At 40.3% G+C, this 13516-nt stretch overlaps 1 pseudogene; it reads right to left on the bottom strand.

Moving 5' to 3' along the window:
- Positions 1-334: 334 nt before the first annotated feature.
- On the bottom strand, positions 335-727 carry LOC148027915 (urease accessory protein G pseudogene; annotated as a pseudogene).
- Between the last annotated feature and the right edge of the window lie 12789 nt (positions 728-13516).

Here is a 13516-nt window from a genome sequence, read left to right as displayed (position 1 = left end):
TACTCCTGTGCTCTGAGGTGTCCATCTGCGACGAACATCCATATCCAAGGAAGAAACTAGAGTCTGCAACTACTCGTCTTGCTGTCCCCTCTTCGTTGTAATGGATGCCTCAGCTTGTTGGAACATTGGGTCGGCAGCGTACGCGCGAACCAGGATGGCTTTAGCTTGCCACACGACACAAAGGTGACTAGCATTCCCTGCCTAAAGGACGTTAGGTCTCCTTGTCACGGCCTCTTCCTGTGGATTCGATTGTAGATAGGGGAAGGCTTCATAAGGCGTCTCAGTCCGTCCTCCCTTTCTCCCCAGATTTGCGTAATCATTCCCTGTTCTCCAATCAGCCGCAGAGAGTACCCCGTTCCATCACTTCCAAATTAGCACCCACAGCATCTGCTAGATCAGTCTTATTGAACACCAGAAGATCAGCCTGTGTAATTCCTGGTCCTCCTTTGCGAGGAATCTTATCACCTCCGGCAACATCTATGATATATATGATATAGTCTGCAAGCTCTCTGCTGAAATTGGCAGCCAGATTGTCTCCTCCTGATTCGCAAAGCAAAATATCTGCTGAAAAGGTCCTGGATAGATCCTCCAATGGGCCAAGGTTTATACTTATATCTTCTCGAACAGCTGCATGAGGACAGCCACCAGTTTTTATAGCTCTTATCCTCTCAGGAGCAAGGGCGCCATGCTTCACTAGGAATTCTCTGTCTTCCCTCCTCCAACGCATACAAAAGCCAGTGCTCTCTCAAAAGCTTCCCCTCCAATCCTCTCTCTGCACTCCTCGTAGCTCCCCCCTCCAATCCTCTGTTTGCACTCCTCGTAGCTCCCCCTCCAATCCTCTGTCTGCACTCCTCGTAGCTCCCCCTCCAATCCTCTGTTTTTCCCTCTTTTTCAGATTCAGTGTAATACTCCCCTGTCCCGATTATCCTCGACCTCTTTTTTCCATCCCATACACTTGCTTTTCCCTCCCTCTTTAGCTTTTGAAAATCCCCTCTTTAGTCTTTGAAAAACCCCCTATTAGTCTCCTCCTTCCACGTTTTCTACGCCTCCTTTTCCCAATTTCTCTCCAAAAGCGGTCCTCAAATTAGCTTTTTCCTGAAAATAGCCGACTAATTAGTGATATTTCACACATATTCGGCCGCCCCATTCTTCATTGCCTGTGGTTCCACATGCTTTCAAAGCTGTAGAGAACATGAACTCGTCTGGTTTCATGCCATGTTACTGCATTTTCTCGAAGAGTTTGAGAGCCAGTATCCCTTGCCCACGCTGAGCATACCCTGCAATAATTGAGCCCCAAGAGACATTATCTTGTTTAGGCAGTCGATTAAAACATTTCGTACATCTTCCATCCTCCCATATTTCACATACATGTCAACCAGTGCATTGCCAATGGCCAAATCAGATACAACACTGTCCAATGTCAGCTGAATAAATACTAGGTTCCCCTGCTCAATGGCTCCAATGTTGCCACAAGCTTTCAAATGAACCCTTGGTCACAATCAAAGTGGTCCATGAGATTGCATCTCGAGTCACCAATCTACCAAAATTCCTTATTCTTCTCTGTCTTCGGCATAAAATGAAAGAGCAAACATAACAACTAAGTATGTACAAAGTTTTAAATCATACACACGACTTTTGAGTGGTTTACACACCTCGAATGCGCAGCAATACGACAACGTTTAGCTTGTGTGTGACTAAGCAATGTAAAATTATCTAAAGTGTGCATACCAGTTAATGTGATTTGTTTCCCATTAGAATAAATCTTCATTGAATGCGTAGAATAATTTATATCGGGACAGTTATATTTATGATATCAAAGCATTCCTAAAATAATGTCACTAGATTGCAAAGACACAACTAAGAAATTTCTCCGCTCAACATTATTGCCAATTTTAATTTCTAAATTATGAGCTTCTTGTGTACCATTCTATCTATTGCCTAAGAATGCAACCTTGATGCGATAATAATTTGAAACAATATGTAAATTCAATTTGTTGACCAATTTTGCAAAAATAAAATCATGTGTGCTCCCATCATCATGTAAAATAATATTTTCTTTACCATGCACAATACATTTCATCGTTAATAAAGAATGAGGATTTGGCATACCTGGTAAAGTATGTGACGTAGTACAAATCAATATCATCATCCACTTTCATGAAATCTGGCATCTTTTCATGGTCTTCATCTTCAATCGCTCCCAAGTAGTTGATGTGAACAGTTGGCTTTTTGGAGTGACAATTCACCACTAGATATCTAGGTTGGTGGCACTTGTAGCAGACTATAGATTTGGCTTTGGAAACATTATTGGTAATGGCTAAGAGTTTAGGTATGTTGGGATTTGGCTGAAAAGATGGCATAGGATTTGAATTTGTGTTTGATGGTAAAGCAAGGGGTCGTGTCGAGGATTTACAGAAAGAAGATGGAACAAAGAGATTTTAATTGAATATTTGAAAGTTAGAATTGAATTGCTTTGAACCAAAGTTACAGTTAGTTGAAAATTGTTGTGGTTGCTTCTCTTGTCCTCGAATTTTGTATTCAACATCATGGGCCAAAGAAATCGCATCCTCGAGAGTCGTTGGCTTGAACATGTTCACTTCCGCATAGAAGTGACTAAGCAGACCAGACATAAACTTGCGCTTGTGGATCGCCTCATGTACATCTTCAAGCATTCGAAGTTGCAATAAGGCATTCCAAAAACTCTCAGTGTATTGCGAAATAGCCTCACAATCTCTTTGTTACAGAAGATCCCATTCGAAGTTGCAATAAGGCGTTCCAAAAACACTCAGTGTATTGCGAAATAGCCTCACGATCTCTTTGTTACAGAAGATCCCATTGTTTGATTTCTTTTTCATGGAATTGAGGTGGAAGAAAATTATGCAGATTTTTCTTTTGAAAAGCCTCCCAAGTAGTAGGACAATCAATACTTTTGCGGATAGCAGTCCACCATAACGATGCTCTATCCAATAAATGGTTAGTGACACACTTGAGTTTGTCTTTTTCACCATACTATTCTTCATGGAAATAATTATCAAACTGACTGATAAAAGCGAGAATAGTATTTCCATCACGTAGCCCATTAAAAGTACGAAACTTGAAATTTATTTTACTTATCTTGGCTTCTTTCTTGATAGATTGTGCTTCGAGGTGTCGCATCGATCGTACATCATATAACATCTTCAGGTTGCGGTCCATCTTGTTCGATAGCAGATCATTGAAGAGTAGCCAGTTGCTTGCAAAGTTTGACACGCTCTTCATTCCTCTTGAAGCTACATCATAACTAGGTTCAATTTTTGCACCATCGTTGGTTCCGGTTAATCACCTTTGGTCATAAAATCTTTCATATTTTAATCGGACATCCTCCAATATCTCAAACGACCTCACACACTTGAAATCTTGTTAGCGAGATGAGAGTAGCTTAAGGTTGGGTTTACAAGGCTTGCTTCTTTTTTAAAAAATATGGCTTTTTGTGATCTTTCTTCTTTGCAGATACAAAAATTGATGAGGTCCCCTTCAAGCGGAAAATAGACTATGCATATCAGTTTGTTTGCTGGAAGCTGTCTCTCTCAGAGTGTAGGTATGAATAGGAACTTGTTGAAGTTTTTGGGATTGATTCGGGAAGAGCTCAATGTGAACACCCACTGAGAAGGAGATTATTAATGAGACTTTTAAGATTTACTTAAGCTTAGCTTTAAGCTTTTTAAATAAAAAACTTATACAAATCATCATCAAACATGTAGGACAGCTGCATGTCATCATCATAATCGGTGACGTCCAATACATGCTGCCGCTGTAATGCATTGGCCATAAATTTTCAGCAAAGACTCTTGCTGAATTAAAAATTGGAAATGGTGATTTCTTGCTACCTTCAGAGAAGCAGTGCTTTCAGGATATGCTTGAGTGACATGGAAGGGGATTTGCTTTCTTCTCGCATGAGATTGGTTATGTGAATCTAGATATTGTTTCCCCTATGGTGATCTTTACTACCCCTCATATTCCCTCGAACTTTTGACCTATTCCAGTGCCTAAGGCACACCTGCCAAAGCTAGTTGACTTGCTGAATGAGAAAATCATGATGGGAATCCTAGAACCGTCATCTGCCCCATACTCAAATAGGTGGTTTACGATTCCAAAGAAGAATGGTACTCTTCGATTTATTTAAGACATGCAGCCAGTAAACAGAGTTACTATTAGGAATGTTGGTATAGTTCCAGTTGTGGATGAGTTTGCAAATGCATTTTTTGGACGTGCCATCTATTCTTTAATTCGGGATATGATCAATTTCAGCTGGCCTTGGAAAGCAGTGACCTAACCACTATGAGAACTCCTATTGGGCTTGTCAGGATGTGTACCTTGCCTCAAGGTGCCACTAATTCTGTCGTGCATATGATGAATGCCATGCATAAGGTCCTTCGCGAGTACATACCTCAGCTTACCATGCCTTTCTAGGATGATGTGCCCATTAAGGGGTGTGTAGAAGAAGAGAAGAATGAGAGTCTAAATGAGCAGGGATGCAGATGCTTTGTGGCTGATCATATTGCAGCTTGTGAAAAGATTTTGGCTAGGTTAGAAGAAGTGAACTTGACACTATTAGGGCATAAATATGTTTTTGGAGTAAATGAGGTCGTCATTGTTGGACATATGTGTGGGTATTATTGCAGGAAACCTTCACCTGCGAAGGTGGATGCTATAGGAAAGATCACAGAGTATTGTTCTACCACTTCAGAGGTACGGAGATTCATTGGAGCCTGTGTGTTTTACATGATTTGGATACCCCATTTTTCACACATAGTAGATTATTTATATCAGTTGCTTCGAAAGGGACATAAATTTTATTGGGATGAGAGCCACACTAGAGCCATGCGAAAATTGAAGACGTTATTGCAAACTGCTCCTACTCTCAGGAAAGCAGATTATAACTGTGGAAAGCCTATTGTATTGATAGTTGACACTAGTCCAATTGGCATAGGTTGGGCTGTGGATCAAGATGATGCATATGGAAACAGGTACGCTATTTGGTTTGGGGCGAAAGTCCTAAAGAGAGACAGAGGAGGTATCCACAAATCAAGAGGGAATTACTGGGGATTGTTACGGCTCTCAAATGCGACAAGGATTATTTTATTGGAGCCCCAGTTGTGATAGAGATAGATTGCTTGCCATTGATAGGTATGATTATGAGTTGCTCTACTCTAGACATAGCTATGCTGAGATGGATCGCATACATCAAGTCATTAAATCCAGAATTTAAACACATAGCAGGGAAGGATAGTCCAGTGGCGGATATGCTGTCTAGAGCCAGATATGATGATGAGGAGACACTACTTGTAGAAGAGGATGATGCAGAAATTTCACCCGCTATGGTTGATCATGTTTGCCATGTCTATGATAATGTGGCTTTCATATAAGAACTCTATGCTGGAGATTGGTTGCAGATTGGCAAGTACCTTAGTACACTAAGCAAAAGAGATGAATGGACAGATGAAGAGTTCAAGAAGATCTAAAGAAAAGCCTATGGTTATTTTCTCAAGGACGGATTTCTTTAAAAGCACCTGAAGAAAAGAGGTGGATTACCCTTGCAGGTTGTCTGCGATAAAGAGACCCAGTTACAGGTGATGAGAGAGTTTCATGAGAGTCCTTGGGCTAGTCATAGAGGAGTGTGGGCAACTTATGAGAAAATAAAAGAAAAATATTGGTGGAAAGGCATGTACAGAGATGTTTCTCGCTTTGTAGAGACTTGTAGAGACTGTCAGATGTATTCTGTAATGCGTCATCGAGACGAGGTTTACCCGACCTATCCTCTATGCATTCATTATAAGTGGGTAATTGACTTGGTTACTATGCCAATCGGTCTATGGCAGATGAGATATATTGTATTGGCTAGAGAGGATCTTACCAATCATGTTGAGGGCAGACCTTTGAGAACGAAGACCACTGGTGCAGTGTGTAAGTTCTTATTGGAAGAAATTTTCTGCAAGTATGGCTATGTGGGTAAGATCATTGCAGATCACGGTGAATTAGATGCAGATGAAGCTAGGGATATTTTCTCTCAACTAGAAATCAAGTTGGCTCTAAGCACAACATACAATCTAGAGGGAAATGGAAAGAGTGAAAGAGGGCATCCGCCGCCGATAGTGAAAGCATTAGCCAAAGCATGCAGAGGACGGATTAGAGAATGGCCGAGACTTCTACCATTTGCTTTGTGGGCTGATCGTACGACTCACAGTGTTATCACAGGATATATGCCCGCAGAGTTGATGTATGGCCAGAAACTGGTTATGCCGACTGAGACTTGTGCTTTGACTTGGCCAATTTTACCTTGGCAGGAGGATTTGACAAGAGAGGAGCTCTTAGCTCTTTGGATTCGGAAGTTGGAGAGAAGATCCAGCTAGCTATTGACAGGTTGAAGGTTTCTAAACTTAGAAATAAGGATAGGTTTGACAGTAGGCATCGCTTGTGACCTAGAGCAATAGAAGAGGGAGACAGGGTATTAGTCTTTGATAGTAGCCTTGAAAATCAGCATACTGCACTTCGGAAGATGGTGAAAAGATGGTTTGGGCTATACATGTCAAACATGTCTTTGACAATGCAACATATGAGCTGAGAGAATTGGATGGGACAGTGCTTAGAGTGCCCATTGCAGGAAAAAGAATCAAGATTTCCAAGAAAAGAGACAAGGAGGATTATGCATTGAAAGAATTTGTAAGAGAAGAGAACGAGAAGAAATTCTAGCAGAAGAAATAGATGATGTGGATGATGTGTCAGATAACCTTGTAGGTATAACCGAAGTAGAAGACGAAGAGATTGACTTGTTCGTGGATCTGGACGACAATGATCATGGGTAGTTGGCCCATCCGGAGGATGTGCAGGATCAGAGGGGGTGGATGTCGTGCTGCTGTGCATCCGAGGTGTGGAATCCACCAGAAAGTTTGTGTGTGTGTCATTCATGTTTCATGTATACCTAGTCATTGTGTTTGCATTTTGTTCTACGTGTGGCTTGCATGTTTGTGTGTGTATGAACCCTAGCTTTCCTGTAAGTGTGTTTCCAGTTATCGTCTCAAACCCGTGTGTGTAGTGGGACTTCGTTCCATTGTAAATAATATTATCTGTGTGCATTTATCTGTGTGTGTGTGTGTGTGAATGAATGCTTGTGCATGTGTGCGTGTGTGAAAGGCCACTAACTGAAACGAGTTCAAGTATGAAGGTATGAAAAGAGATAACTTAATCATTTCCAATGATTAACTAAGAAGCTTCTTAGAAGGATACAAAAAGCTTCTGCTTTGATTTTTAAAAAAGCATTTTTCTGCACGAAAAAACGTCGAACCAAGGCCAAAAAGTTTGCAATAATGGAGGCGAAAGCTGGTGCCATTAAATCTGAATGCTTATGTAAAGCTTTTTGGGAAAAAAGCAAGAAATCAAGCCGACCGAGGGCAATAAGGGGGTCACCGGTGAAGCTCCACAGGAGGTATGCAGGGAGAACGAGAAGACGGCGGACTGTGAGAAGCTTAGTGAATCCTTTGAGCTCTACGCCGAGCTGACAGGGGCTACAACGCTGCAACGGAAAAATTTAAAGACAAGGACGATCTGCATGCGGAGATGATTACGAGCAAAGATTGCAGTGAAAGAAAGCTTTCCTTAACCTTTGGAAGAAGGATGAATTATGTTACTCACAGCAAAGATGAGTATGCTCATGTCTGAATCGACGTCTTAAAGAACATACTGAGGCTATTCATGAACAAATCATGACAACAAAGCTCAACAATTACGGATCAGATTGCTCTTTTGATGCAGAGCAGCACGATAGTAATCCCAGACCTCTTTATGGCTAATTATGAAGCAATTTGAATTATGATTCTCATGGATTTTGCATTATCTCATAGACTACCTCTTGAGAAATGTTAAGTCCCCACAGTCTGCGTATCCTTTTTAAGTCTGGACTACATCACGCTAATGAAGAAAATACTGAAGACAACTGTATATGGGTGGCCTAAGCCTAAAGGCCGCTCGGGTTTCTTCTTCTTGTACCTTGTATTTGTTATTGGCAGAAATAAAACAGAGTCTTGGCATCATTTTCTTGTCTTGCTTATTCACTTGATTGATCTTCTATCTTGAAATTTGTCAAGGTCCTCTGTGGTCGCCACTTTGTTTTCGAAAACCCTTCGACAGCGTGACATCAGAGGGAGGAGGGGGGCTACCGCATGTCATTGAAGGGAGGAGAGGGGGGCCGCCATGGATGACAAGTAGGCATGGGGGGAGCTCCAATTGGTAGGAGGAAGATGTGGGCAGGGGGGTAACGATTCATCCCTCTTCCCCACCCCCATACTATGCATGGCGGCGGCCATCCACCTAGATGCCTTGTTGGGAATAAGGGGGGGACTCCATACCTAATGAGTTTTCTGCCCCCAATACTCTATAAAAGGGCCCTTGGTCATTGAAAGGAGAGAGGGAGGATTGCTGCTATCGATTGGTAAGAGAGTAAGAGAAAAGGGAGAGAGAGTGTGTGAGAGACAAGAGAGGAGAGAGAGAGTAAGAGAAAAAAAGAGAGAGTGTGTGTGAGAGAAAAGAGAGAGCAAGAGAGAGTAAGAGAAAAGATAGACAAAGAGAAAGAGAGAGAGAGGGAAAATTTTCCCCTTTGAAGGCCTCCAAGCTTACCCTTCTTTTCCCCCCCTTGTGACAGGAATCCCATGGACAATTTCCTCTCGCAATGAATCAACTCTCATGAAGCCTGGGTGCATAGGCGTGAAGCAAAAGCCAAATTATACAATGCCTCCCAAGCAAAGTAAGGTCCAGTCAAGTGCGAATCCCACTTCAACTGACAAAGCTGCGGGTCAAGGAACCGTGTCACTTGATAACCAGGTGCATCCCATAAATCCTACCTCAATGGGAGCTCTTAAAAACATAGATCAACTTCATTGGGAAGGGAGAAGTATTCGGGAACAAATTTATGATAATTAACTACCATTAAGGTTGCATTATTTCAATCATGTTGGGAATTGTGTTTTATTGCACTTTGGCATGTTTTGAATGAATAACTTACATAAAAGATTTTGCATTCATGCACACTGAAAGTCAAGGACTTTATTGATTGTGTTCATAGTGCTTTAGATTATGCACAAGTATAGGCATGCTTGATAGGTGAAAGAAACTGAAAACAAAAGTTATTAGGATGATAAAGTATAATCATCATTTAGCAAAAATCATAATTTTTGCATTGCAAAATTTGTGAAATTAAAAGGATAGGACTAATGGCTTGAATCAAGTCCATGAGGATCATGAGTTGCTATGCTAATGGGTTAAGTGTGTTTAGGTCATTGCAATACTAAGCCAGGTATTAGGTGCTTATAAATCTTTAAGAGGGAAGTAGCTCGCACTTGCATAAGGCTGAAGATTTCATGTTCGTCGCACAAAAGAAAAATAAAAGTCACTATTTAAAGATTTGCATATGTGCCTTGAGATGAATTCCCAAGAGTAGAACTCCGCATTGTGTGGTATCCTGGACGGTTTTAGTTGCACTGCCAGGGATTCATCCTAAAGATAGTTGTAAGTCGTGCATATGAAATGCTAAAATTTCTCAAGGCCATTCAATAAAATGAACCCTATACATGCAAGGATAGGGCTTAACATGATTTATTTAGGTTTTAAAAGTAAGTGAGCCAAACTACTAGGAGGACCTTGAAACAAGTAAAAACACTCATTGGTCTCCGTCCTACATCTAGCCTTGATAAACTCAAAATAACCTTGATGATATCACCCTTCGCCATGACACGGCTCAATGTTAATGCAAGAAAAATTTGGGTGTCATTTTTCCAAGACCAGAATCCTAAACTAAAGGCTAGCAAGCTAGGACAGCTACCATCCAAAAACTATTGGATATAGATCCAAATGCATAATTGCCTACTCCTATCACACAGGAGCAGGGTCAAAGAGAAGGTATTCCCTAACCCTCAGAGGATATTGGCAATTGCTGCAAAGGTAAGAAGGACAGACACTAAGTATGAAATATAGGGACCCCACCTTAGCAGATGTCCCGAGCACTTGCTTGCACCATTGTTTGTGCTTGTAAGTTTAGAAACACCACTTGTAAAAGATTGTATAACCCCAAACTCATAAAATAAATGCGAATAATGAATCAGGTTAAACTTTTGGAGGGCGCGCCAAACCACCCCTAGCTGGCTGCCAACGCTAGCCAAGGGGGTTCTAAATAGCCATGATGGGAACGTGGACTGAACCCGCCACGAGAGGTCTCTCCGTGGGTTGGTTTTAATGTAGGAGGATGCTTGGATGCCAGGGGGCTCTTGCTCTAAATTCCTTGCCTCCGGGTCCTACTCAAACAATCTGCATGACTTGAGATAGATTCTCAAGGGCCGTTGTTACTAGTGCAAGGAAAAATCTTGGAGGAAATAAAGTGCATCCTCATAGATGGCGGATATTGTTCCTTTTGAATAAGACTTGTATCTTGGATAAAATTCTAATGTTAAGTTTACTTCCAAGGAACCTATTTGAATTTGTTATCATGTCAGTCCCATAAGATTATGTGAACGAACCCTGTTCCCTAAAAGGCTTAATTAAGGAAGCTACTTTTACATGTCGCACATAAATGTGATAGGGCTAATTAGATAACTAAAGTACGGAGGGAAGCGGGTGGGCGAAACTCCCGATGGGTGTGTCCTACGGCAGGGTGGTCCCAGGAAACTAGGAGGCTTCTCACAAGATTTTATCATCATTTGACCTTTAGGAAGCACAGGTATATACCTGAGTTCATATCAATTTTTGGGGACCGCAATGGGGTTATGCCCTATGGGCAGAGAGGTGGAGTGACGTATCCCTCTCGCTTCTACTTCTCCTTGAACCAAGTGGGATATGGACTTGCTTCGGATTGGGTAACTCCGCATATAGTAGAGTGACCGGGATACCCTGACCACCAGGGATTCAAGATTCAGGTCGATCCTAATGGGTTTTGCTGCAAATATTCCATTGCGAGAGGCGGACTCGGGAAACCCTAGGCAACAAACCCCGTGACATTCCGTGGGAGTCCCGGGCAGTGACACTTGGATTTCTTTCTCGAGGGACTGCCAAAAACGTGCTTGGATAACCAATAGATGGGCACATGACATTACAGGTAGTTTTCTCTATCCAAAAGTGCCTATATAGGTAGTTCTTGAGTATCCATGTAAGCAGTCCCATAGTACCTTTCTATGTAGTCAAGGTACACATAATAAATAGCTTCATAAATGCAAAATCCTTATATTGAGAAATCTCTAATGTCATTGTATGTTGTTCCACTTTTTGAGTTTGAATTTGATCTTATTTCCACATATTTATTTGACTGAAGTCAATTATAATAAGTTGATTTCTAGGCATATAAGATTTCAAAATTACCACATGAAATCTTCACACTCCAATAAAAAAAAGTTGAGAAAGTTTAGTTGAAAGCTCTTGCCAATAAGAAAAATAGCTCTCATCAAAGAGGAAAGGAACATGCTAATTGAAGAATAGGCAAAACTAATATTTCCATTAAAAACTTGTTAGCCTTCCTCTCGTTTAACATATTGACTCCTTAATAGATGAGTATCATGAATCCCTTGATCTTAACTCCTATGGAAAAACTATCAAGAAGTCTTCAATCATCTCTTCTAATGCCAAAGGGTTATGTTTTTAATCTATTAGCTTTAGATGTGGAGAAGGTTGATGCAAAAGAAATCAGATGTGTTGGCTCTTCAAGAGGCTAAAATAATAGAAGATGATCTACAACCTCTCGATCTTCCTAACTATGCTATTTTTTTGTCTTCCTTGGGTAGAGATAAAGGGGTAGTTTTATTCCTAGTCAAATAAGAGTTACAATCAAGGATTAAGCGGAAAGAAGAAGGTGAATCTATCATCATTGTCTTAAGTCAGTCAATAGAGTGGGGCTTTATGTCTTTTCAATATGTTTTCTATTTTCCTCCAACAATTTTGGGAAACTAGCAAAGGGGAAAGTCTCTCTAGAGAATACCTTATTAATCAAGGACTGGAATATGACTACAAATAGAGATACTATATCATGTGCATATGATATGATGATTCTCAATAAAAGTGCCAATTTGGATATTGTATGTCATTGCCACATTTTAATAAATGTGGTTTGTATGACGTCAACTGGCAAGTTTGAAGCCTTTACAATCTTCATAATGATGCTACATGGCATGCTACCAAAGTTGATAAAAGGCTTATGTCAATTAGGGTGAATGTAGGTTGATACCTCATCCCAACCTCAAAATTCTCTCCCACAATTTAGACCCTAATCATTGTGTCCTATTCAAGTTACTTTTAAAATAAATACCCACATGCAAATAGAGTATGCCCACCATCATCTATATTTAGTATTAATTATTAAAGGATAGGAAATTTCTAGCTCCTTTGAAGAATTGTTAGACTTTCTCAAGTCAAATGTAAATTGACCCAACCCTCAAAATCAAAGAATGTATAGATGCTATTACGCTAATTACAATGAAACATGGTAGAGATTAATTTCTAGGCATAATGAAAACTTTATGGTCATCTCAAAGAATTTTTTTGGTTGTTACTTCTCTTTTTCTTAATGATTCTATTCATGTTAGGCCCATTCAAGAATTGAGGATTACATTGCATTGGAGGAAGGGAGTAAAATTTTTCATCAAAGTGCAATTAAAAGGGAGGTGGAAATTGAGAAACGATGCCCCTACTTCTACTTTTTTAAAGTCCTTGCTAGAAATGAAAACAAAGGAAATAGTTCATTCATATTTTATGAGGAAAGTATTGAATATTTATATAGTGACTCAACTTTTTTTGTAGACTATCAAAGTAATCACTTGATTTATAGTCAAGGTGACCTGGTAACTACAAAAAGCCAAGAGTTCAAGGTTGGATGTAATCGGTTTCTCTTACCAAAAGTAGAAAGGGATTGTTTTATGCAAATGTTAGCAAAGCATGGAAAGGCTTTTGCATTTCAGCCTACAAAAATTGGCTATGTGGATCCCAACTATTGTGGATCCGACGATGATCTTTATAGCACCATATATTCCATGGAATCTTAAACTAATTCTTGTGCCTTGTGCATATTTTCCTAAGCAAATGGAGCTCTCAAATGAGAAAATTGGGACAAAGATTTTGAAGCCATCTTTAGCTCCATACACTAATTACTTGTTTATAGTCGCAAAGAAGAATGGAGCATTGCGGCTTATACAAGATAAGCAACTAGCCAACAAGGTCACAATAAGGAATGTAGGTGTAGAGCTTACTGTAGATGAGTTTGTAGAAGCCTTTGCTAGCAAGGCTATTTATTCCATGGGAGATTTATACTATGGCTATGATCAATTTTAGCTTGCATTAGAGAGTTGGAATAAATAGCCTTTGCTAGCAAGGCTATTTATTCCATGGGAGATTTATACTATGGCTATGATCAATTTTAGCTTGCATTAGAGAGTTGGATATCACTACTATGAAAACACCCCTTAGCTTGGTGCATATGTGTACCCTTGCACAGAGGATGACTAACTTAGTT

The sequence above is a fragment of the Lygodium microphyllum genome, chromosome 12 (genome assembly GCF_053477565.2).
Source record: "Lygodium microphyllum isolate KBCC chromosome 12, Lygodium_microphyllum_v1.1.10, whole genome shotgun sequence".
Lineage (NCBI taxonomy): Eukaryota > Viridiplantae > Streptophyta > Polypodiopsida > Schizaeales > Lygodiaceae > Lygodium > Lygodium microphyllum.
This window is presented reverse-complemented; position numbering and strand designations above follow the sequence as displayed.